The following is a 25,340-nucleotide window of genomic DNA, read 5'->3' on the forward strand; positions in this document are numbered from 1 at the left end:
CCTAATATCCAACCTAAACCTCCCCCACTGCAACTTGAGACCATTACTCCTTGTTCTGTCATCTGCCACCACTGAGAACAGTCTAGATCCATCCTTTTTGGAACCCCGCTTCAGGTAGTTGAAAGCAGCTATCAAATCCCCCCTCATTCTTCTCTTCTGCAGACTAAACAATCCCAGTTCCCTCAGCCTCTCCTCAAAAGTCATGTGCCCCATAGAAGGATGGGATAGAGAAACCATCATCATGTGACGCTGTCCCTGCCCCCATGAGGCATTGCAAACCCTTCCCAACGCACCCTGCGGCCAGGTGCACAGTGCGATCGCTACCCACAGCGCACTGCTCTCTGTGCCGATGCAAGAGCTGCTCGTGTGGATGCTCTCCGCCAACCCAGTTAGCGTAGTGTGGACACAGAACAGCGGTTTAATTACACCAGTGGCTGAATGTCAACGTATCTTAAGTCGACTTAACTTTGTAGTGTAGACGTAAGCCTTACAGCCATCGCCGTAATTAAACCGCTTTTGCATGTCCCCACTTTGTCCCTTGTGTTGACGGTGTGTGCCCTCAGCAGGTGGGCTTGCCTCGATTTAGCTGTCAGCATAGGGCATTGTGGGATGGCTCCTGAAAGGCAGAACAGTCAATGTAAGCAACTCAGTGTCTTCACTGACACTGTCGACCTAACTCCATTGGCTTACGCGCTATGCCTCGTGCAGAGGTGGAGTTGTTATGCCAATGGGACGGCTCTGTCCTATCAGCATCGAGCAGTGATTCTCAACCGGGGGTACAGATACCCCTGGGGGGACGCAGAGGTCTTCCAGGGGATACATCAACTCATCGAGATAGTTGCCTAGTTTTACAACAGGCTACATAAAAAGCACTAGCGAAGTTTGTACAAACTAAAATTTCATACAGACAATGACTGGAGTATACTGCTCTATATACTACACACTGAATGTAACTACAATATTTATTATGTATCAGAGGGGTAGCCGTGTTAGTCTGTATCCACAAAAACCAATGAGGAGGCCAGTGGCACCTTAAAGACGAACAGATTTATTTGGGCATGAGCTTTCATGGGTAAAAAACCCCCCACTTCTTCAGATGCCTGGAGTGAAAATTACAGATACAGGCATAAATAGATATATATATATATGATAGATATAGATATGCCTGTATGTACTAAAACAACAAGGAGTCCGGTGGCACCTTAAAGACGAACAGATTTATTTGGGCATAAGCTTTCGTGGGTAAAAAACCCACTTCTTCAGATGCATGGAGTGAAAATTGCACATACAGGCATATCTATATCTATCATATATATATATATCTATTTATGCCTGTATCTGTAATTTTCACTCCAGGCATCTGAAGAAGCGGGTTTTTTACCCACGAAAGCTTATGCCCAAATAAATCTGTTCGTCTTTAAGGTGCCACCGGACTCCTTGTTGTTTTAGTACAATTTACATTCCAGTTGATTTATTTTATAATTATATGGTAAAGATGAGAAAGTCAGTAATTTTTCAGTAATAGCGTGGCTGTGACACTTTTGTATTTTTGTGTCTGATTTTGTAAGCAAGAAGTTTTTAAGTGAGTTGAAATTTGGGGGTATGCAAGATAAATCAGCCTCCTGAAAGGGATACAGTCACGTGGAAAGATTGAGAGCCACTGGCATAGAGCATTTTCACCAACTGCACTACGGTGGTGCAGGTGCACCAATGTTGTGCTTCTACAGTAGACCAGCCCTCAGTCGATGTCGTGGGCGACTTACATTAGAAGGAGCTGCATTTAATGTAGACACTTGCAGAATAAGGTCAGTGAAAACGGCTGTACATCGAGCTAACGCTGTAGTGTAGACCAGAGCTAAGATCAAAAGCATGCCTAGCTCACCAACAGAAGTTGGTCCAATAAAAAAAGATATTGCTCACCTTGCCTCTCTCCTTTAGCAAATGATCATTTGTCGTAAAGTCCGCAATGAATCTTAGCTATATCCTGGCAATCTAATATCTAGTTATGTGACCACATGGCCTTCAGGAAAAAATCCACATCCAACAGATGTGTAAGACACTTTCAGTTTCATATCAAGTGAAATTCCAGAGCAGGTTGCGTTTGATGACCCAGAATCAGGACAAGAGATTCACCCACTGCATTCTCCTCTAATCTTTTCAAATCTGCTTCCCAGAGAAGTCTCATTAGTATTATTATTAGATATTTTATTTAAGAGTTAGAATCATCATAACGGGAACAACAGTCTACATTTCCACCTGTAAACAATCCGAACTCAGCAGGAAAAAGTCCCAAAGTGGCTTTGTAAATACACAGAACCTGCGATTTAAACTCTGAATGATCACATTGTGTTTGGGATCCATTCAAATTCCCCTTCCCGCTCGGTGACACTTTCATCTCCAGCTCTAGGGAGTCTGATTTAGGATCAAAGAAATCAAAACACGATTCCAAAAACCCAGAGGAGGGCTATTAGGATGATCAGAGGAATGGAGAACCTACCCGATGAGAGGAAACTGAAGATAGGATTACTTTCTATAAATAAATCAAAACATAAAACCCCAGGGAGGGAGAAGAGGTTTTTAAGTTGGGCCCTGTATGAGAACAAGCACAAATGGATATAATCTGGCCCTCAACAAATTTAGGCTTGAAATTACAAGAAGGTTTCCAACTCCCGGAGAAGAGACATTCCAGAACAGCTTGGTGGGCAATGGGGCCAAAAAACCTGACTTGTTTCAAGGCTGAACTTGATAAGTTTATGGTGGCGACAGCATGATGAGATTTCCTATGGTGGCATATGCCCCCCTGCATGATTGCTGTTACAAATATCTCCAGTGGCCAGAGATGGGACACTAGGAGGGAGAGGGCTATTAATCCCTACAGAGAATTTTTTCCCACATTGCCCACAATCTAACTCATCGCCATATTTGGGATAGGGAACAAATTCTCCCCCAGCTCAGATTAGTAGAGACTCTCTGAAAGGGGTAGAGAGGGGAGGGGATTTCCCTTCGTCTGCAGTGTGGGGAACAGGTAACTTGCTTGTTTGAACTAGAGTAAATTGTGGAGTCTCTCACTTGAAATCTTTAAATCATGATTTGGAGACTTCAGGAGCTCAGTCAGAGGTTGCGTACGGGAGTGGGTGAGGGAGGTGCTGTGCCTTGCCATATGCAGGAGGTCAGACAAGATGATCATGATGTTCCTTCCTAGACTTCAAATCTACTCACCTCTGAGAGCTGAGGACACGGCGTCGTGGGACAGTTTGGGAGGTGGAGAGGCAGAATGGGAAAAAGATAAACTCTACTTGGATCAGACAGAAGGTGACACTGCAGGGGCAATGCTGCAGGAGGGAATTCCTGCACATCGCCCCATTGCCTTAGGATGTCACAGAGGCTGAAATGACATTTTTTTCTCCACCGTGTTCCTGCTCTTTGTTATATTTAAATATATTTTAAATGAGGAAAAGGGTACAAAAATCACCTTCAGCACCTCCCAGGGCAATGTGTGAACAACTGGGAATGAGACGATCTGTTCCAAAGGGTGAACTCCGTGAAGTGGGAGGAAGAGTATAAATGTGACGCTCCAGCTTGGCTTTGACCAGGAAACGGAGGTTAAGGCAGGTGACGAGGCAACGCGCTAGATAACAACAGACACGCTACACACTGTCATTACTGCAAGAATAGTTGTGTTTTTACATCAGGGTCGCTAACTCGAGTCACCTAACTCCATGGAAAGTCCTACTGGAGGTGAGGCCCAGGTAGATTTTATATTGATCTAGCTAGTGGAAATCATGCACACCTTGAGCTGATGGACGTTCCTGGTAGGAGGGATGCACATTCTCATGACTGATATAGGATTATAGAGTTTACAGAAAGGACTATGGGAAGGGCTAGCTGCGAAAGACAATAGTGAGCAACCACATGGGGAGCAGAGGGCCCCCGGTGAAGCAAACAGCCTTAAAGGTCTTGACGTTGGAATCAGGAAAAGTATGAAAGAAAGAAAAAATCATTTGCCAGCCTGATATACCGTTTTTATGGTTTTTTAGGAGTGCTGGTGATAATGTAGGATTCAGGCCTGTATTTTCGCCTGAGATAGAATCTTAGGTCTTGTTTGCCCGTTTGATTCTTGATACAATTATATCCTTACTAATATGTGTGAACAAAGGGCAAAGACACTGTGAATGTTGCTGCTGCCTAGCCAGATGGGTTCATTAGCGTAATGGGAGCAGATAAGAACAGTTAAAGTGTTACTGGGCATGGTACACTTGAAGACTGCCTCTACTCCTATCTCAAGGCAAGGTCAAGCAACCAGTTGGGAGGGGACTGGGGGGAAGGCCTAAGAAATGTCTTTGTCTGTAGCACAACCTCACTCCTTATCCCTCCCATGGAGTACAAAAGAGGTGGGATGAAGACCCCAGACCCACGGCCCCCCATAATGGAACATAACCATAAGTTGTAAGAAGTCGGACTGTGGGTGTGCATTTCTGGTATAATTATGCCTGCTGAGGAGGGGGGAATGGGACACTGGGAAACAAGGCTGGAAACTAACCCCAATAAATATCCCATTGCCTGCACTTTGGACTTCTGGTCTGCTTTGTGTCTGCGTGACACGAACCAGGGCAGGGGGTGAAGGCAAAGCCCTCTACCGTGGTTGATTTCCCTTGTGGATCTTCTGATGGGTAATAAGGTTTGAACGCCGCGAGAAGGTTTTTCCGCACTCAGAGCAGGCGTAGGGTCTCTCCCCCCTGTGGATTCCCTGATGAGTAATAAGGTGTGAGCGCTGAGAGAAGCTTTTCCCGCACTCACAGCATTCATACGGTCTCTCTCCTGTGTGGATTCTCTGATGACTAATGAGGTCTGAGCTATGAGTGAAGCTTTTCCCGCACTCACTGCATCCATAGGGCCTCTCCCCCGTGTGGATTCTCTGATGTGTAACAAGGGCTGAGCGCTGAGCAAAGGTTTTCCCGCACTCGCAGCATCCATAGGGTCTCTCCCCCGTGTGGATTCTCTGATGTGACATAAGGGCTGAGCGCTGAGTGAAGCTCTTCCGCACTCACAGCATTCATAGGGCCGCTCCCCCTTGTGGACTCTTTGGTGTCTGATAAGGTTTGAGCTCTCACTGAAGCTTTTCCCGCATTCGTGGCACTCATAGGGTCGCTCTCCGGTATGGATTCTCTGGTGACTAATGAGGTGTGAGCGCCGAGCGAAGCTTTTCCCACACTCCCCGCATTCATAGGGCCTCTCCCCTGTGTGGATTCGCTGATGACTAATAAGGTCTGAGCTCTGAATGAAGGTTTTCCCACACTCCCCGCATTCATAAGGCCTCTCCCCTGTGTGGATTCGCTGATGACTATTAAGGTCTGAGCGCTGAGTAAAGGTTTTCCCGCACCTCCCGCATTCATGAGGTCTCTCCCCAGTGTGGATTCTCTGGTGTCTCATAAGCGCTGAGCGCTGCACGAAGGTTTTTCCGCACTCCCAGCATTCATAGGGCCTCTCCCCTGTGTGGATTCTCTGATGCGTAATGAGAATTGAGCTCTCATTGAAGCTTTTCCCGCACTCACAGCATTTGTAGGGTTTCTCTCCCTTGTGGTTTTTCTGATGTCTAATCAGGTTTGAACGCTTATTGAAGCTTTTCCCGCACTTGCTGCATTCATAAGATCTCTCTGCCGTATGGATTCTCTCATGATTAATAAGGTGCGAGCGTCTACGGAAGTTTTTCCCATACTTGGTGCAGGGATTTTTTCTCTCGCCTGCAAGGACTCTGTGCTGGCCTGTGGTTCCCTTGAGGTCTTTGTGAGTTGCCTGACAATTAACGGATTTACCCCCTGGCTGCTTTGTCCGCTGCCTCGCTGGCCTGTGCCAACTCTCACAAGATTGTCCTGGCTCAAGATGTCTGGACACATTCCCTTTGGCTCTTCGCAATAACACCCTGTCTGGTCCCGCTTGCTCAGCATCCGTCTGCTGAAGCTTCCACTCCCGGTTCTCACTCCCCATCCCACCACCTGCTGGGACAGAGAGAGAAACCTCAGGAACAGGAAGCGAAAAGAGGAGAGGAAAACGAAATGCTGGGGAGATGGGGAAAAAAATCAGGAACTGAATTCCCCAAACTTTCCCCCAGAGGGGAGAGAAAAGGGATCAGTTCTGCGCCCACGCCCCATCCAAACACTCAGGATGACAGGTCAGGGAGGGAGTTACGGCCGGTGTCGGGCAGGAAGCTCTGCCCGGAGGGTATCACACATGCCAGGGACAATCCTGGACTGAGACAGCTCCCAAGGTCTCTGTGGGGAATCCCCGCTCCTTCCTTCAGGCACTGACAGCTTTTGAGTTCGTTTAATGATTCCTCACCTGGGCAGGTGCGTCTCCGGATCCTTTGTTCTTCTGAGTCCTGGAGATCTGGGACCCACGGCTCTTCCCCTTTCTCCAGACGAGAGATCACATCAGGTTTGGGAAGTGGAAGCCCTGCTCAGGGGAAGGAAAACAAGGGACATCAGGTGAATTCCTGGGACACTTCTCCGAAAACAATGTTCTGTTATTTTAACCCCAGCCTATGATAAGGCAGTAAAACACCAGGGCCAGCTCCCAAGTTGCTCAAAGGTGCTGGGCGCTCTGCTTTGGGGGGATTTAACCGTCCCCATCTCTCCTGTGAGCACACAGAGCCCGACACTCATCAAACGGGCTCCTAAAACACAGCAAAGGTAATTCCATGTCCCAGACAGTGAAGACTCCAGACAGCGGGCAAGTCCCCTGAGAAATGCTTCTTTCTGGCAGAGAGAGGAACAGAGACTATGAGCCATAGGAGAGCTGGAACAGGGGAGCATTGGCTGGTGGGGTTCAGCACAGTAAGGAAGAAGAGGGAGCACAGAGGTCCCAGAATGCAGTATGTCAGGGTATTATATGTCAGGAAAGCACATTTTGAGGAAATAAGGACTCTAGTAAGTCAGGAAGGGAGTATGAATATCCCCCAGCGCGTGGATAGCTCCAGTGAATTAAATACTATAATTTAGGAGCGACAGAGTCTGATGCCTCTGGGAAAGGAGAAAGCGAGAAAGAGGAATCAGGCCCTGGGACTTCAGGAGGGACTGACTCGTAGATCCCAGGAACCTGCAGGGAAGACAGATTGTGGTCACTGCAGAAGGAGAGTGGGTGAAGTGAGACCCTTCAGTCCCCAGAACTTTCCCTACCAACTGAGGACATCACAAGAAAGCAAAAGTTTGTGGCAGGGAAAGAGTGTATTGTCTTTGCGAGGAACACAAGATTTCAGCAAAGGTGGCTGGGTCACAGGGCATACAAAAGAGGTGTGTGTGTGTGTGGCACGGGGAAAGGCACTGAGCAGTAAAGACAGGAGTACTGTAGAATTGTAGGACTGGAAGGGACCTTGAGTTGTCTTCTATTCCAGTCCCCTGCACTCGAGGCCGGAATAAAAATGAGCTAGACCATCCCTGCAATGAAAGAGGTGCCGGGACTCGAGCTCAGACGGACAGCTCCCCAACCTGAAGCAAATACTCACCAGCAACTACACACCACACAACAAAAACACTAACCCAGGAACCAAACCCCGTCTGCATATCCATTTAAGGGACACCATCATAGGACCTAATCACATCAGCCACGCCTTCCAGGGCTCATTCACCTGCACATCTACCAGTGTGATATATGCCAGCAATGCCCCTCTGCCATGTACATTGGCCAAACCGGACAGTCTCTACGCAAAAGAATTAATGGACACAAATCAGATGTCAAGAATTATAACATTCAAAAACCAGTCGGAGAACACCTCAATCTCCCTGGACACTCAGTAACAGACTTAAAAGTGGCAATTCTTCAACAAAAAAACTTCAAAAACAGACTCCAAAGAGAAACTGCAGAACTAGAATTAATTTGCAAACTGGACACCATGAAATTAGGCATGAATAAAGACTGGGAGTAGATGGGTCACTACAAAAACTAATTTCCCCCCTGCTGATACTCACACTTTCTTGTCAACTGTTTGAAATGGGCCATCCTTGTTACCACTACAAAAGTGATTTTTCCTCCCTTGGTATTCTACTGTAGAGAATAGCCCACTCCCACTTTAATTGACTTGGCCTTGTTAACACTGACCCCCCCCACACACACACTTGGTATGGCAACTCCCATTTTTTCATGTGCTGTGTATTTATACCTGCCTACTGTATTTTCCACTACATGCATCCAATGAAGTGGGTTTTAGCCCAGGAAAGCTTATGCCCAAATAAATTTGTTAGTCTCTAAGGTGCCACAAGGACTCCACGTTGTTTTTGTCTGCTGACAGAGGCCAATGCCAGGTGCCCCAGAGGGAATGAACAGAACAGGGAATCATTAAGTGATCCATCCCCTGTCGCCCATTCCCAGCTTCTGGCAAACAGAGGCCAGAGACACCATCCCTGATTAGGTGTCAGTAAAACTTTTGTTGGTCAGGGGTGTGGGGAGAAACCCCCCCCACCCCTGACCGATATAAGTTTTATTGACAGAAGTGCTAGTGTGGACATTGCTATGTTGGAGAGAGACACTTTCCCACCAACGTAGCCACTCGTTGGAGGTGGTTTTATTAGGCAGAGGGTACAGCTGTGCCACTGACAGGTCTGCAGTGTAGACACAGCCACAGAAGTCTGCTGTGAAAAGTGAAACTTCTTTGTTTGTTAGTATCAAATTCACAGCAAGCTCCGGGAGAAATTAAGCCCTGGATAACAGGTTAGAGGGGAGGCAGCGGCGGCCAGGGGCGATGGGGGGGGGGAAATCGATGGGAGGCCGGCGGAGGCAGCGGTGGCCAGGGGCGATGGCGGTGGTGGTGAGCCCCACTGCCCCGTGGCCAGATCTGGGGTCCTCAAGTCCTGCTGCTGGAACCTGCCTGAAATCCAAGCCCCACCACTCCCCTCAAAGGTGGGTCAAGAACTCACCTTGATCCTCCAGGGCTGGGCCCCATCTGTCTCCAGAGGCGGTGCAGGGCGGAGGGGGAAGAGCCGCAGCTTTGTCCCGCCCGCCTCCATCACCATCCAGGAGGCTGCTGGTGGCCACATTTGAGAAACGTTGGCCTGGACCCTTCCTGACAGATTTTGGCCTAACCCGGTCTAAAACACTTTGAGTGATGGGGATCCCACCGTCTACTCGGTAACCTATTCCAGTACTTTTCTATCCTCACTGTTAGAATTTTGTTCCCTAATATTCAACCTAAATCTCCTTTGCAGCAGATGAAGCCAATGACTTCTTGTCCTACCCCAGGGGACATAGAGTCACAGAAGATTAGGGTTGGAAGAGACCTCAGGAGGTATCTAGTCCAATCCCCTGCTCAAAGCAGGACCAATTCCCAACTAAATCATTCCAGCCAGGGCTTTATCAAGCCTGACCTTAAAAACCTCTAAGGAAGGAGATTCCACCACCTCCCTAGGTAACCCATTCCAGTGCTTCACCACCCTCCTAGTGAAATAGTGTTTCCTAATATCCAACCTAAACCTCCACCACTACAACTTGAGACCATTGCTCCTTGTTCTGTCATCTGCCACCACTGAGAACAGAGACATGGAGAACAACTGATCACCGTCGTCTTTGTAACAGCCCTTCATGTATAGGAAGACTGATATCAGGTTCCCTCTCAGCCTTCTTTTCTCACGACTAAACACTACCCAGGTGGAAAGGTTGAAAGAACTGGGCATGTCTGAGGATAGCGAGGTAGCTTTGTGGATGTTTACTTCTGAACGGATATGAGCCGGGCAAGACTGCCTTTGTCAAGGTGGGAGAAAAGGACGTTGGGGTAACTGAGATGGGGATGATCTCCTGCACACTCGCTTTAGCTGTGTGGATGGGTAGCAAGAGCCCCATTTTAGTGACATTATGCAGAAAGAAAACACAAGATCTAGACACGGCCCTACGGGGGGTCCGTGGTGAAGACGAGGCCCAAATTACGGGTCTGCGTGACCAGCAGGATAATAATGTTTTCCACAATGATAGAGGAAAAAAAAGAGATGGTGGGATGGCTGGGGGGATATTAAGAGCTCTATTTTAGCCATTTTAATTGTTGAGTTTGAGCTGATGGACAGACATTCCAAAGGAGAGGTTAGAGAGACCGACGGGGACTTTAGTTTGGACAGAAGGAGACGGGTCTGGAGTAGAGAGGTAAATCTGTGAGTCACCAGTTGTATTTGTGTTTGTGGATGAAATTACCCAGATATCAGGTGTAGAGGAAGAAGAGACCAAGGATTCCCCACAGAAAGTTGGCGTGGGGAGGAGGAGGACACGCTGAAGGAGAGATCAGAGAGGTAGGGGGAGAACCAGGAAAGGACAAAGGAAGACAAGATGTCAAGAGGAGGCGTATGGGCAGTGGTGTCAAGGGTGACAGGCCAAGGAGGAAGAGGATGGAGGGCTGGTTCTGACCTGTGCCTCGGGATGGGGCATCACAGACTTCGGCAAAAGCTGTCGCAGTGGCGTGCCCCAAATCTCTGCCTCCTTGAAACCTTCCCTTCTCACCCCCACCGGACCCTCCTCACCAGCGCTGGCTTTAGGGAAAACGGCGCCCTGGGTGAACTTGTATTTTGGCGTCCCCCGCCCCATCACCCCTGGCCCCCCGCGGGTTCCCCATCACCTCCAAGCCCCACTGCCTCTTCCTAGTGCTTAATTTGTATTGAAAGAGGTGGCAGAGCTCAGCCGCGGCTCAAATTAAGCCCTGAAAGGCCGCCTGAGAGCAGCGGCGGCTGGCTGGGTGCCCAGCTCTGAAGGCAATGCCGCCGCCAGCAGCAGCGCAGAAGTAACGGTGGCCGGGGATATGGTGTATTGCCCCCTTACTCTGCACTGCTGCTGCTTGCAATGCCTGGCACTTGGCCTATGGCTCAAGGCGAGGTTCGTGCTGTCACACGGGGGCTGCATCTTGCCAGAGCCCACGGGCCACTCCTGCCTCACCGGGGCACCATTTCCGGTTCTTGGGGTGGGGGGTAACTTTAACCGTGATTCCAGGGGCTACTGAGGCACCTGAAAACTCTCGGGTTTTGTTGCTGATAATAACGTAGGAATTAGCGGACAGGAACTCTGTATCTCATTGTTATATAGAGAAAGACAAATATATACACACTGCAACTAAAGCCACATTTTAAGCTTATATGTCAATTTAGCTCAGGAGATAATACAGCAAGATATTCCCAATCCCAAACCTTGAGATATCAATTCTGGAGCTTTAACTCAGTCACTCACACACACACGTTTTCAGGTGCTTCAGCAGCCCCTGGAATCACAATTCAAGTTGCCCCCCACCCAAATCAGAAACGTGATGGGGGGCAGGGGCCTGAGACGGGGTGTGTGACCGTGGCGGGGGGAGGGGATCTGACTCATTTCCCCAGGACGCTCACCCTTCCCAGACCGGCCTGGGTCTGGCTGCTGCGGCCGAGTGGAGAAAGCCCCTGCCCCAGTGCGCGCTGCCGTCTGCGTAAGTATTGGGGGACACAAGAGGGGGCCTGGAGCAGCTGAGAGCGGGGGGCTGCTGGAAGGGGGGAGGCAGGGATCCGGAGAACAGAGATCAGATCCTGTGCACCTCCTGAAGTTATGTACAAGGCGCTGCTGCTTCCCCGCCACGTCCGAGCTGGGGAGAGACTTCCTCTGGGCCCAGCCGGGGTGGGGAATTTCCCTGGCTAGGTCGAGCCCCCCCTAGGGCAGCCCTGGGCTCTGCCACCTCAGCTCCTGAGTCGGTGACGCCAGCGGACGGAGAGACCTCGGGGAAAGTGCTGGGGACGGGTAGGAATTAGTGGCTCCCATAGACTCCTGGAAGATCAGGGTTGGAAGAGACCTCAGGAGATCGTCTCGTCCAACCCCCTGCTCAAAGCAGGACTCTCGTCACAAAGGACTCAGGGGACCTCAGATCTCACAGCCTCTGGGAATCTTCTCCCGGCTCCTTACTGTGTCTGCAGCTGCTCTTGTCCTGACTCCCTCCCTTTTCTTCCTTATACTGAACCGAATCCTCCCCGATTCCCTCTCGTCCTAGTCCTGTGCACACTCCTCCCCCTGCTCTCAGCCCTCCCTGCTTTGGGACACCCCACGAGCACCAGCTCCCCATCATCTTCCCCCTCCCACTGCTCTCAACCTTCCCTGCTTGGGACACCCCACGAGCACCAGCTCCCCGTCATCTTCCCCCCTCCCCCTGCTCTCAGCCCTCCCTGCTTTGGGACACCCCACGACCACCAGCTCCCCGTCATCTTCCCCCCTCCCCCTGCTCTCAGCCCTCCCTGCTTGGGACACCCCACGAGCACCAGCTCCCCGTCATCTTCCCCGCTCCCCCTGCTCTCAGCCCTCCCTGCTTGGGACACCCCACGAGCACCAGCTCCCGGTCATCTTCCCCCCTCCCCCTGCTCTCAACCCTCCCTGCTTTGGGACACCCCACGAGCACCAGCTCCCGGTCATCTTCCCCCTCCCACTGCTCTCAACCCTCCCTGCTTGGGACACCCCATGAGCACCAGCTCCCGGTCATCTTCCCCCCTCCCGCTGCTCTCAGCCCTCCCTGCTTGGGACACCCCACGAGCACCAGCTCCCCGTCATCTTCCCCCCTCCCGCTGCTCTCAGCCCTCCCTGCTTGGGACACCCCACGAGCACCAGCTCCCGGTCATCTTCCCCCTCCCCCTGCTCTCAGCCCTCCCTGCTTGGGACACCCCACGAGCACCAGCTCCCCGTCATCTTCCCCCCTCCCCCTGCTCTCAACCCTCCCTGCTTTGGGACACCCCACGAGCACCAGCTCCCGGTCATCTTCCCCCCTCCCCCTGCTCTCAGCCCTGCCTGCTTGGGACACCCCACGAGCACCAGCTCCCCGTCATCTTCCCCCCTCCCCCTGCTCTCAGCCCTCCCTGCTTGGGACACCCCACGAGCACCAGCTCCCGGTCATCTTCCCCCCTCCCCCTGCTCTCAGCCCTCCCTGCTTTGGGACACCCCACGAGCACCAGCTCCCGGTCATCTTCCCCCCTCCCCCTGCTCTCAGCCCTCCCTGCTTTGGGACACCCCACGAGCACCAGCTCCCCGTCATCTTCCCCCCTCCCCCTGCTCTCAGCCCTCCCTGCTTGGGACACCCCACGAGCACCAGCTCCCCGTCATCTTCCCCGCTCCCCCTGCTCTCAGCCCTCCCTGCTTGGGACACCCCACGAGCACCAGCTCCCGGTCATCTTCCCCCTCCCACTGCTCTCAACCCTCCCTGCTTGGGACACCCCATGAGCACCAGCTCCCGGTCATCTTCCCCCTCCCCCTGCTCTCAGCCCTCCCTGCTTGGGACACCCCACGAGCACCAGCTCCCCGTCATCTTCCCCCCTCCCCCTGCTCTCAACCCTCCCTGCTTTGGGACACCCCACGAGCACCAGCTCCCGGTCATCTTCCCCCCTCCCCCTGCTCTCAGCCCTGCCTGCTTGGGACACCCCACGAGCACCAGCTCCCCGTCATCTTCCCCCCTCCCCCCTGCTCTCAGCCCTCCCTGCTTGGGACACCCCACGAGCACCAGCTCCCGGTCATCTTCCCCCCTCCCCCTGCTCTCAGCCCTCCCTGCTTTGGGACACCCCACGAGCACCAGCTCCCCGTCATCTTCCCCCTCCCCCTGCTCTCAGCCCCTCCCTGCTTTGGGACACCCCACGAGCACCAGCTCCCGGTCATCTTCCCCCCTCCCCCTGCTCTCAGCCCTGCCTGCTTGGGACACCCCACGAGCACCAGCTCCCCGTCATCTTCCCCCCTCCCCCTGCTCTCAGCCCTCCCTGCTTGGGACACCCCACGAGCACCAGCTCCCGGTCATCTTCCCCCCTCCCCCTGCTCTCAGCCCTCCCTGCTTTGGGACACCCCACGAGCACCAGCTCCCGGTCATCTTCCCCCCTCCCCCTGCTCTCAGCCCTCCCTGCTTGGACACCCCACGAGCATCAGCTCCCGGTCATCTTCCCCCTCCCCCTGCTCTCAGCCCTCCCTGCTTGGACACCCCACGAGCACCAGCTCCCCGTCATCTTCCCCCCTCCCCCTGCTCTCAGCCCTCCCTGCTTGGACACCCCACGAGCATCAGCTCCCGGTCATCTTCCCCCCTCCCCCTGCTCTCAGCCCTCCCTGCTTGGACACCCCACGAGCACCAGCTCCCGGTCATCTTCCCCCCTCCCCCTGCTCTCAGCCCTCCCTGCTTTGGGACACCCCACGAGCACCAGCTCCCCGTCATCTTCTCCCCTCCCCCTGCTCTCAACCCTCCCTGCTTCGGACATCCCACGAGCACCAGCTCCCAGTCATCTTCCCCCCTCCCCCTGCTCTCAGCCCTCCCTACTTGGGACACCCCACGAGCACCAGCTCCCGGTCATCTTCCCCCTCCCCCTGCTCTCAGCCCTCCCTGCTTGGACACCCCACGAGCACCAGCTCCCGGTCATCTTCCCCCCTCCCCCTGCTCTCAGCCCTCCCTGCTTGGGACACCCCACGAGCACCAGCTCCCGGTCATCTTCCCCCCTCCCCCTGCTCTCAGCCCTCCCTGCTTTGGGGACATCCCTCTCGTCCTAGTCCTCTGCACACCACTCCCCTTGCTCTCAGCCCTCCCTGCTTTGGGACATCCCACGAGCACCAGCTCCCAGTCATCTTCCCCCCTCCCACTGCTCCCTGCTCCCTGTTCTCCCAAGGACTCCTGGAGAGGAACCTCACCCTGTCTCCTGGCAGCAGATGGTCCCCCCTGGCTGTCACATCCTCCTGGCCTCAGGGAAGTTGTTATAGCAGAGTGCCAGCTCTGCTACTGTTAAGGCGCAGCATTGCTCTCTCTCACTCCCCCAACCCCCCCCCCCCAGCATTGCGTACTGGGTATAGGTCGACTATTCTAATTCCTCTACAACCCACATCCTCGCTCAGATTTTATTCACATTTGCTGCTCATTATAGGGGTGCAGGGCAGGGTTAGGGGTGCAAATATGGGATTATCTGATCACGTCAAAGAGACAGAGCCCCCCCCCAAAATCACCTGCTTCTGGTAACATTTTCCTGCACACTCCTGGGGCTCAAACTATTATTTTAAATTACCCTCAACTCTTCTCAGTGCCTTGGTATTTATCTCAGCTCGTACACGCCCCCCTCCACCTCTCACATTTGCTGCTCATCATAGGGGTGCACAGCAGGGTTAGGGGTGCAAATATGGGATTATCTGATCAAGTCAAAGGAATAGAGCCTTCCCCCTCCCTCCAAAAAAAAAACCCAAACCAGCCTTTTACTAAATCACCAGCTTCTGGTAACATTTTCCTGCACACACCTATTAAAATAAAATTATTTTAATTACCGTCAACACTTCTCAGTGCCTTGGTATTTATCTCAGCTCATACACGGCCCCCTCTGCCTCTCTGGGGAAGCCGTATTGAAAAAATAAATAACTGAAGAATTTGGAGCGGCACATGGGCAGGAGCCGAGCTGAGAAATCAGAGAGCTTGCAATGCCAGAGGTAACAGCCAGAGGGTTTCCCGCGATCGGCTCTCGCTGTCATTGGTTGGCATAAGAGGACACGCTGTGGCCACAGAACCAGGGCGAGGCCCAGGCATTCGAGTCTGAGCCGGGCTGCGCCTCGCTGTCAGACAATGGGCATTGTGCCTTTTTCTGCAGAACGTAGGGAGTTTCTCTTGGAAGTTTGGCCGCCAGCTACCAAATTTTCTGGATTCAGAGTAATATTTTAAAGTGCTCTGAGATCCACATGCAGACAGTGGCCTGGTCCGCACTTCAAAGCTTTGCCAGCATAGCTCTGTTGGTCAGGGGTAGCATAAAAAAAAAACAATCACACCCCTAATGGACAGAGCCCTACTGACAAGAGATCTGGTGCAGACACAGTGATAGTAGCGAAAAGTCAATCTGGGGAAAAAAGAATAAAATGCCCATAAACGACATTAATGCCGTTAACATTGCCCAGAGCTGCCTCGTGTCTTTCCAGCATCTGGATCGTGGCTAAGCTGAAACCTGTGAAACCCAGGACATGAAGAGTTAAAGTATAGGCTGTCCCTGCAACATAACCTTAACTCTGCCCCCAACTTCAGAGCTGACAATAGTGCCTGGGAAGAGTTCACTCAGGGTGACGCAAAAGTTAACAAAACTACCAAGGGAAACAAAGGAATCGCCATCTCTTCAAGTCCAGATCGGACGCCTTTCTGGAAGATGATGTCATCAGACACAAGGCATTCAGCTCAGTACAGCAGGAACTGGATGGAATTCTATGGCGTGTTATACAGGAGGTCAGACTACATGACCTGATAGTCCCCCCACCCTTAATCTGTGAATATATAAATTATCCTGGGACGGAATGCCCCCCTGTATTCACACCCTGCACGCTACCGTGATAATCTTTGTACAGAATATGCCTGGTAAGAGATCATTTGAGAACTATTAACGTGCTGGTCGGTATTATCATGGTGAAATATATGTCGTAACATCGCATGTAAAGTTATGAAATTCCCCTGTATGATGTTAGCCCATGTTCCAAACCCCACAGCCCTGCCCAGGCAGAAGTCAGTAAATAGGTCTGACCTAAACAAAGCAACGTGTGTTCAACTTAATTTGCATGTAAGCAGTAAACAGGGTCATCCAACGGCAAAAGGGAGAATGCAGGCAGGAAGGAAAAATCTACATTTCAGCATACACAGGTGAGAAGAAACAGCATGGAGCATCTTTTGCCATCAGACTTCATGTCTCCTCGCTCTCAGCTGTGAAAAACTTTACCAAGGGGTCACGCTGAGGAAAATGCCCATCAAAGGGTGACTGAGTCAATCACAGTTAACTCAAGAAATTAACTAACTCAAAAAAAAAAAATGAATCACGGTTAATCGCAATGTTACACAATAACAGAATACCAATGTAAATGTGTTATAAATATTTTGGGATGTTTTTCCTATTTTTCAAATATATCGATTTCAGTTACAACACAGAATACAAAGTGTACAGGGCTCATTTTACATTATTTTTTATTACAAATCTTTGCACTGTCCTATTCTGCTCCTGGGCTCTGTTCCCAGCGTCCTGGGGCAGGGCAGAGCCCAGTACTGGTGTGTGCATCATTGGCACGTTGGGGTGATGCTGAAACAGGGCAGAGTTAAGGTTACATTGTGGGGGTGACGTGAACCTTAACCCTTCATTTCCCCTTCTAAGAACCGAGGGGACGGGAATCCTTACCCAGCGAGGTCACATTCTCGTAGTTCTCCTCCATGACGGCTCTGTAGAGGGCTCTCTGAGCGGGGTCCAGCAGAGCCCATTCTTCCTCGGTGAAATACACAGCCACCTCCTCGAAGGTCACCGGCCCCTGGAAGAGCAAGAGCCCCACACTCAGTACCTGCTGCCCTACTCACAGCCCCACTCTTCATGGGGGAGCAGGGCCAACTCAATGCAAACTCTGGGGGGTTCATGGTCAGCAGAATCCCACCCCGACCCTGCTCAGAGCAGCCAGGGATTATAAAGTGTAACTGCAGCTGAAGCCCGGCTGGGAGAGGGGCCGGGGCCAGGAAGTGAGAGCAGGACGACTCTGCAGTCACTCCCTGGGAGGAGAGGGAGCTGGCCAGGGACAAGTAAGAGATCCGGGGAAGGGGGAAGCCGGGGGTCCTGCCCTGCCCTGGGGAGTCCAACAGGAGACCGAGAAGGGTGACGGAGCCGGGGGAAGAGAGGAAGCTCTGGAGAGAAAGCGGAGCTGGACAAGGAGATGGAGAGGTGGGATAGGAAGGAGCCCAAGGAAACAGCACCAGGGTCTGAGACTGAGCAGACCTGGATTGCTTGTCAGAGGGCCCCTGGGCTGGAGCCCAGACCTGCAGGGTAACTGGGGTCCCCGACCAGCCACGGGGACAGGAGCACAGGACCTGGGGACATCTGACGTGGCCTCAGGGCAGCTTCTCCAGCGGGACGTGTCCCCTCTCGGAGTGACCGGGCTGGGGGGCCAGGCCATGCGAAGGGAGTGCGCTGAGCACAGACCGGGAGGGGCCGCAGCCCAGGCGAGCGATGGCAGGGGGTGGCAGATGGGGGGAGAGCGAATCCCCAGACCCAGCCACAAGGAGACTCCCCTGCAGCAAGCGGGAGGGACCCCTTTCAACGCTGCCTAGTGGGAAGCTGGTCATTTTCCCCCAGCCTTCTCCAGGGGGGTTGTTTCCTGTGCCACAGATTTGGGAACTTCCACCCCCCCAAACTCCATGGATCCATTCCTGGATTCATGGGCCCAGGTGAGACAAGTCCTAGCATGTTTGTCACACCCTGACCCCCTCCTTTTATCCACCCTTGGTGTTTCCTGCCCTCTCCCACCTCCACAGCAAACGCCCCACAAGTTCCTCCCTCCTGTTCCTGCTCCTCTCTCTCGACCAGGAACCCCCCCCGTGATACCTACCTGAGCTGGCTCTGTCGCCGCTGGTTCCTGTTCTTGTCCCTGTCCCCGGGGTGGCTGGGAAGAGCTGGAGCAGGCCATGGCCAGGGCCAGGGCCAGGGCTCGGCGGCCTGGGAGGGGGAAAAGGGGAAAGGGGAGGAATTCAGAGCAGGTTTTAGTTCACATCCCAGCACAGTTCCCCCGGGGGCTTTTCCCTGCAGACAAACCTTGTAGCTTGTGCTCAGCCGAGCAAACACTTGGTCCCATTTTTATTACAAAATTCCAGCCCCTCCCAGCAGCACGAACCCCAGGGAGATTTTGAAACTCTCCCAGGGATACAGACTCTGACCCCAATGGCAGAGCAGAGACGAAGGAGCCATTTTGGGGGGTTCCCCCTGGTCCCCAGGGCCGCCCACACCCCAGCAGGGGAAATACGGAGAGGTGGGGACTGGCTTTTCCTCCTTCTGCTCCTCACCTTGTTCACCGGGACGGGAACCTGCCCAGAGATGCTGTAACAAGTGTGTCTGGGCAGGTTCGAGTCCTGGGAATCTCTCCCCCTCTTTCCCCATCTCTCCCCTTCCCCCCTGGCCCGTCTCCCTCCCGCTCCGGCTGGGAGAGGCTGAGCTGTTTGGGATCAGCTCCTGCCCTTGTTAACAGGAGGGGAAATGAGGGGGGAGGAGGGGGGGGCTGCTTGTGATTGTGCAGCAGCGTCACTTTCATGCCTGTCCCCAGCCCTCTCCGAATTATCTGGAGTCTGGCTCAGGAATTGATGTTGGCAGAGTGTGGGGCTGCCTATGGGTCTAGTACCAACTGGCAGAGGTGGGCACCAGATTCCTCCCGGTGGGGGTAGAGGGGGCGCAAAGGTGAGCTAGACAGAAAATTGGGGGGAGGAGCGGTCCTGCATCACTGTATACATGTTGTGGGCACACTCTTATTTTTTTAACAATACGCAGTTAAACGTGTGTTTTATCTACGTTCTCCTCAAAAAGGGGAATAAAAAGATAGACAGATGACTTTTAAACTTTCATCTATGGCAGCTCACTGTTGCGACATTTATTCCCAGAAAAATCAATAGGAAAAAAACCTAAGCCAATAAATAAATTAACAAACAACAACAAACAAATGCAAACTGAGGGGGAAACGTACTGGTTAAATCACAGTAATAGCGAATGACTTAAAAATCAGAGACGGTCCTGTATTATATTTTAAAATGAGTCATTTGCACATGCCGAGAAAACAAAACATCCCAAACATCCTTACTATTTAAAGCAAAAGAAACAACCGACCCAAACTCAGTACACCGTTTTTCCTCGCCGACCGAGCCCGGCTTCCCATTCCACTCACATCAAAACCCAATCTGAACTTTCAAAACATGTTTTTTTTGGGGGGGGGGGTGACAGGTCACTCTTTCTGGGACTGTTCTGCACCCACATTCTTTGTTAAAGTAACAAGAGCAATTTGGCTCTTAGCTAAACGAACTGCCAATTAATACAAAAACAAACAAGCACGAAATCAATAAATCACGTCCAATAAAGCACAAAAACAGCGTTCGATAGGCAGCAAAAAATCAAGATGCAGATACGAGTAATTTCTTACACATACGGCAGCCGGGTCCCCTCCTCTCCAGAGCTGCCGCCTCTGCTTTGCCTTCCTGGGGGCTTGGACACGTTCTTGCCTGGGGGAGAGCAGGGCAGGGGGGGTCAGAGCTTCAGTCTCCAGCAGCAGCCAGAGCCCACGTTTAAAGGACTCGGGAAGGAAACCCCAGGCAGCCAGCCCCTATGAGGCCCGGCCCAGTGCAAACCCGCATGACGCCAGCATGCCAACCCCCCACGCCACTCCTGCTGCCGAGCGCAGGCTGCCCCAGGGGAGAAGAGGGTAGTGTCAGAGGGAACAAGCCAGCCTGGCCTTGGGGAGCAGGTGTCCGATCCCCCCCATACTGCCAAACATGCCGCATGGACTCCCAAAAAATGTCCCACGCTGCCACCACCCTAAAACATCCATCCACATGTCAGATCGAAAGTTACCGCCAGCAGCTGCCGGCCATCCACACCGGCAGAGGGAGCCCTGGGGGACGCTTCTTGAACAAGAGAATGGAGGACACGGAGGAGCTAAAATAGTTAAGAAATGTCCAGGCCCTGTCACTGGCAGGTAATGGCCACTGATCCACCCCAGAGGTGGCTGCATCTCAGTGCTGCAGGAAGGAAGACCATGGAGACCATGCGGCACAGGGTTTGGGATAGTTCTGGTCATAATCATCAAGACCAGTGGGTCTTGCTGGTGCTTAGGAAAACCTGCCGCAGTGTATCCGTTAACACTGCAATTGCAGTCACAAATAGTTGGGGGAATTCTAAAATAGCCACAAGTTACCTTAGTAACTGATTGAGGTCAATGTTAATGAGGGTAAGAGGAATTAAAGAATTAGTCTATGGAAAACGGGCACCCCAAATTCGGTAGGGTGTGGAAGTATAGATAAGGAAAACGGGGTGGTGCCCTTATACATATGTATCAGACTTAGTGGGTGTAACACCCAGCTTGTGCGTGGCGGGGCGGGGGGGTGGATGACACAGTGGGGAACGTCAAACAGACGACCACCCGATGATCATAGAATCATAGAAGATCAGGGGTGGAAGGGACCTCAGGAGGTATCTAGTCCAACCCCCTGCTCAAAGCAGGACCAATCCCCGACGACCACCTGATGATCACAGAATCATAGAAAATCAGGGGTGGAAGGGACCTCAGGAGGTATCTAGTCCAACCTCCTGCTCACAGCAGGACCAATCCCCAACTAAATCATCCCAGCCAGGGCTTTGTCAAGCCTGACCTTAAAAACCTCTAAGAAAGGAGCTTCCACCACCTACCTAGGTAACCCATTCCAGTGCTTCACCACCCTCCTAGTGAAATAGTGTTTCCTAATATCCAACCTAAACCTCCCCCACTGCAACTTGAGACCATTACTCCTTGTTCTGTCATCTGCTACCACTGAGAACAGTCTAGACCCATCCTCTTTGGAACCCCCTTCAGGTAGTTGAAAGCAGCTATCAAATCCCCCCTCATTCTTCTCTTCTGCAGACTAAACAATCCCAGTTCCCTCAGCCTCTTCTCATAAGTCATGTGCTCCAGCCCCCTAATCATTTTTGTTGCCCTCCGCTGGACTCTTTCCAATTTTCCCACATCCTTCTTGTAGTGTGGGGCACAAAACTGGACACAGTACTCCAGATGAGGCCTCACCAATGTCGAATAGAGGGGAATGATCACATCCCTCGATCTACTGGCAATGTCCCTACTTATACAGCCCAAAATGCCATTAGTCTTCTTGGCAACAAGGGCACACTGTCGACTCATATCCAGCTTCTCGTCCACTGTAACCCTTAGGTCTTTTTCTGCAGAACTGCTGCCTAGCCACTCGGTCCCTAGTCTGTAGCAGTGCATGGGATTCTTCCATCCTAAGTGCAGGACTCTGCATTTGTCCTTGTTGAACCTCATCAGGTTTCTTTTGGCCCAATCCTCTAATTTGTCTAGGTCCCTCTGTATCCTATCCCTACCCTCCAGCGTATCTACCACTCCTCCCAGTTTAGAGTCATCTGCAAACTTGCTGAGGATGGAATCCACGCCATCCTCCAGATCATTAATGAAGATATTGAACAAAACCGGCCCCAGGACCGACCCTTGGGGCTCTCTGCTTGATACCGGCTGCCAACTAGACATGGAGCCATTGATCACTACCCGTTGAGCCCGATGACCTAGCCAGCTTTCTATCCACCTTACAGTCCATTCATCCAGCCCATACTTTTTTAACTTACTGGCAAGAATACTATGGGAGACCATATCAAAAGCTTTGCTAAAGTCAAAAGATCATCTTACCCATTCCAGCGTTCTCCAAGGGGATGTGAGTGGGAACGTATTGATGCTGGACATTATGTACTTTCTTTCCATCTTCTGTTATGTTCCAGTGCTTTGGGCTTTCTTTATCTGCTCGGTGAAATGATTAATAAACAGACGCGTGATAACCGGTGATTGTATCCCCTCTAAGAGTTGTTCCTCGCGTCTTCCTAGAGTCTCTCCATCTAGCGATATGCAGAGCAGTGGTTCTCACCCTGTCCCAATGGGAGGCCAAATCCTTATTGCAAATCACTGCGATTTAAAAGACCAATTCATTATTCCAGTCAATCAAAGGAGGCTACAAAACCAACACCGCCCAGCACATTAAACCCAACCGCCGAAAAACAGACCCCAGGAGACCAGCCCGAGGGAGACGAGATTGTTCTGCGCCAAGGGAGAGAACGGAGGGGGCTGAGGAGTGCCAAGGCCTGAGGCCCCTGCAGTGGCAGGGGAACAGTTAAGTGAGAGAGATGCAGATATTCCTGGCAAGGGACCCAGACCCCAGGCTGCAGACCCAGGTGACTTCCCCCCTCCACCAATGTGCCAATCTCACCTGGGGGGGGGGAAATGTCTTCGCAACCCCACAGAGGGCAAATCATTGACACCCAGAATACGGGAGCAAGAAACTGAGAGAGAGAAAGCTCAGAGCCACGTCAGAGCACTGGCTCTCCCTGCCCAATGTCCGGTCTCCAGCCCTGGCCGAATCTGACGCTTCAGTGGAAGGAGATGAAAAATAACACACACACACACACACACACACACACTCCAGCCTGCGTGTTCCTGACCCCGCGGCGGGCCGATAGAGCTCTGAAAGCGTGAGCTTTTAGGAACACAAGACATGAACTGGAAGGGAGCCCAACCCCACCATCACCAGCAATTCCAATCATACGTCACATCCAGAAATGCGTCCAACTTGCTCTTAAAACAAACGGAGTTGTTTGCCCTCTGAGGGGCGAGAACCTTCATCCCAGGGGCATCTGGGGGAAAGGGTCCAGCCAACTTTCTTGTTAGCAGCTAACAGACACCGTTCCCCTAATCGGGGGGCGGCGTCTAGCTTTGGCGTGTAGTAAATATGGGGCCACTTTCATCAGTAAACATTTTAACTGTGACAGAGGGGAAACAAATGATTCTCAAATGAGGGGAAAGGTGATGATGGGGGAATTTATCCTCCATGCGATTTCCAATATAGAGAATGACGCAGGGCAACAGGTTCCCCCCAATAAAAGGAGAAGTTACCACATTTAAACACGGGGAACACCTCCAGACCTGAGGGGATTTTTAACTGATATTTCATAATTACATAGAAAACAAGCGAAATCCAAGATTGGGTATCCACATCCCGTACTGAAAGAGAAGGGTGGAAATCGGAGGTATTTGGGATCAGTGGTCACACGTGAGAGGAAAGCAGAAAAACGTGAGGGGTTTGAGATAACATCAAAACACCAAGAGCAGAGGGAAATTCAATCATTAGAGGGAAAAGGGGGAAAGTGGGAAAGGATTGTATCGGATTGTACAACAAACCACCAGAAAGTAACGGTTCCCCTCCATCACCGCCAGTCCCAGGGGCAGCAGGGAGCCCTTTGTGAAGGTGTTTTAAGAAGGCCGGGAAGGCTCCCTGGCCTTGGGGAGGGGGCAGCAGGATGGGAGGGGCAGGGGACAGGCAGCAGGTGGCTGTGGGGCACTGCACTGGGGAGACAGAGGGGTTTGCGGGGCAGCTGCCAGGCCTGGTTATTCCACTGAGAACAGTCGCTTCTCCCTTCCCCTCCTGTTTCCCTCCCAGGCCCTGTTACTGGCAGAGACCGACCGGCCGCCCCGTTCCCACCCCAGAGCCAGCCGCATCTCCAGGCTCCCCTCACTAACCCCTTTCCAGTTTGGGGGAATGACTCAGGGTGACAGTTTCCCACCTGAACAAGGACAATTGGCTGCAGATAAAACGTGTGGCAAAATTTCCCCAGGCCGAAGAAATTTTAATCTAGTATGTGAGAATTAGAAACCGGGGCAAAGCCTGAGGAGAATCGAGACATGGACAGTCACTGGAGAGAAAAGTAAGAGCGTTTGTGTGTGTTCGTGTTCCCCATATTTGATAGTTAGAGAAAAGGGGGAAGAATTCAGGGGAAATGATTCAGTCTCTGAGACTGAAGTGACAAAACCAGAGAGAAACGCCACTGCCCCCCCCCCCGATCTCCTGCCTGCTCGCCCAGAGCCAGCCTCCCCCCGCCCGTTCACACGGTCTGCCCCCCCTCCCTTCCCGGCCCCCCACCCCCAGACACACCCACTGGAGCCCGGTCTCTGGCCCCATCTGACCACCCCCCCCCCCGCCTCTGGGGCAGCCCGCGGCTGGAGGGGGGCCAGAGGGTCACTGCTGCGAACACAGCTCGGAGCCTGCCCCAGGGGCGGGAATAAACCAGGGGGCCGGTTCCCAGGGGCGGGGGGATCTGCCTCCCCCCCCCCCCGCCCTTTGTTAATTACCTGCGGGCTCCGGCCCGGGGCTGGTCCCAGCTGGGGAAAGCCCCCGCCGGCCGGGCAGGGAGGGGTTAATGCCGGGCTCCCCCCAGCACGGACCCCGGGGGGGCAGCGTCTCGTATTGCCCCGCCCGGAGCTGCTGCAGGATTTTCCTGCCTCCGCCCCCGACTGCTGCATCCAGCCCCTTCCTGCGCCTCCTGCAAACCCGGGCCGGGCGGCTGCGTTTGCAAACACCGGGGGGCACGGGGGGGATGTTTGATTTCCCCTCCCCGCTGCCCCCGCTCCCTAGGGCGGGGTCGGGAAAGGCGCAGCCCCCCCCCCCCCAGCGGCAGACACTGGCGGCTCCTCTCGGGCTGCAGGGGACAGCGACACCCCGAAAACTCCGGGTCCCACATGGGGGGTGTTTCAATGAAGGCCTGATTTTTATTACTCTCGGCACTTCCTGCCCCCCAGTGAAGCTAGATGTCAGGGTGCCCATGAATTTGTATTTTAAGAGCAAATACTTGTTGGGAAAAAATAGAAGAAAATAGTTGCTGGAAGCAACAAAGTGTCCTGTGGCACCTTATAGACTAACAGATGTATTGGAGCATGAGCTTTCATGGGTGAATACCCACTTCATCAGACGCATATACGGTGCCACGGGACTCTTTGTCGCTTTTTACAGATCCAGACTAACACGGCTACCCCTCTGATAGTTGCTTGAAGTTTTAGCAGTG

General features: G+C 52.6%; 1 pseudogene; it reads right to left on the minus strand.

Annotated features, from left to right (window-relative positions):
• Positions 1-2,190: 2,190 nt before the first annotated feature.
• On the minus strand, positions 2,191-24,862 carry LOC103306852 (zinc finger protein 436-like; annotated as a pseudogene).
• Positions 24,863-25,340: the final 478 nt, after the last annotated feature.

This window comes from Chrysemys picta, chromosome 16 (assembly GCF_011386835.1).
Source record: "Chrysemys picta bellii isolate R12L10 chromosome 16, ASM1138683v2, whole genome shotgun sequence".
NCBI classification, from domain to species: Eukaryota; Metazoa; Chordata; order Testudines; family Emydidae; genus Chrysemys; species Chrysemys picta.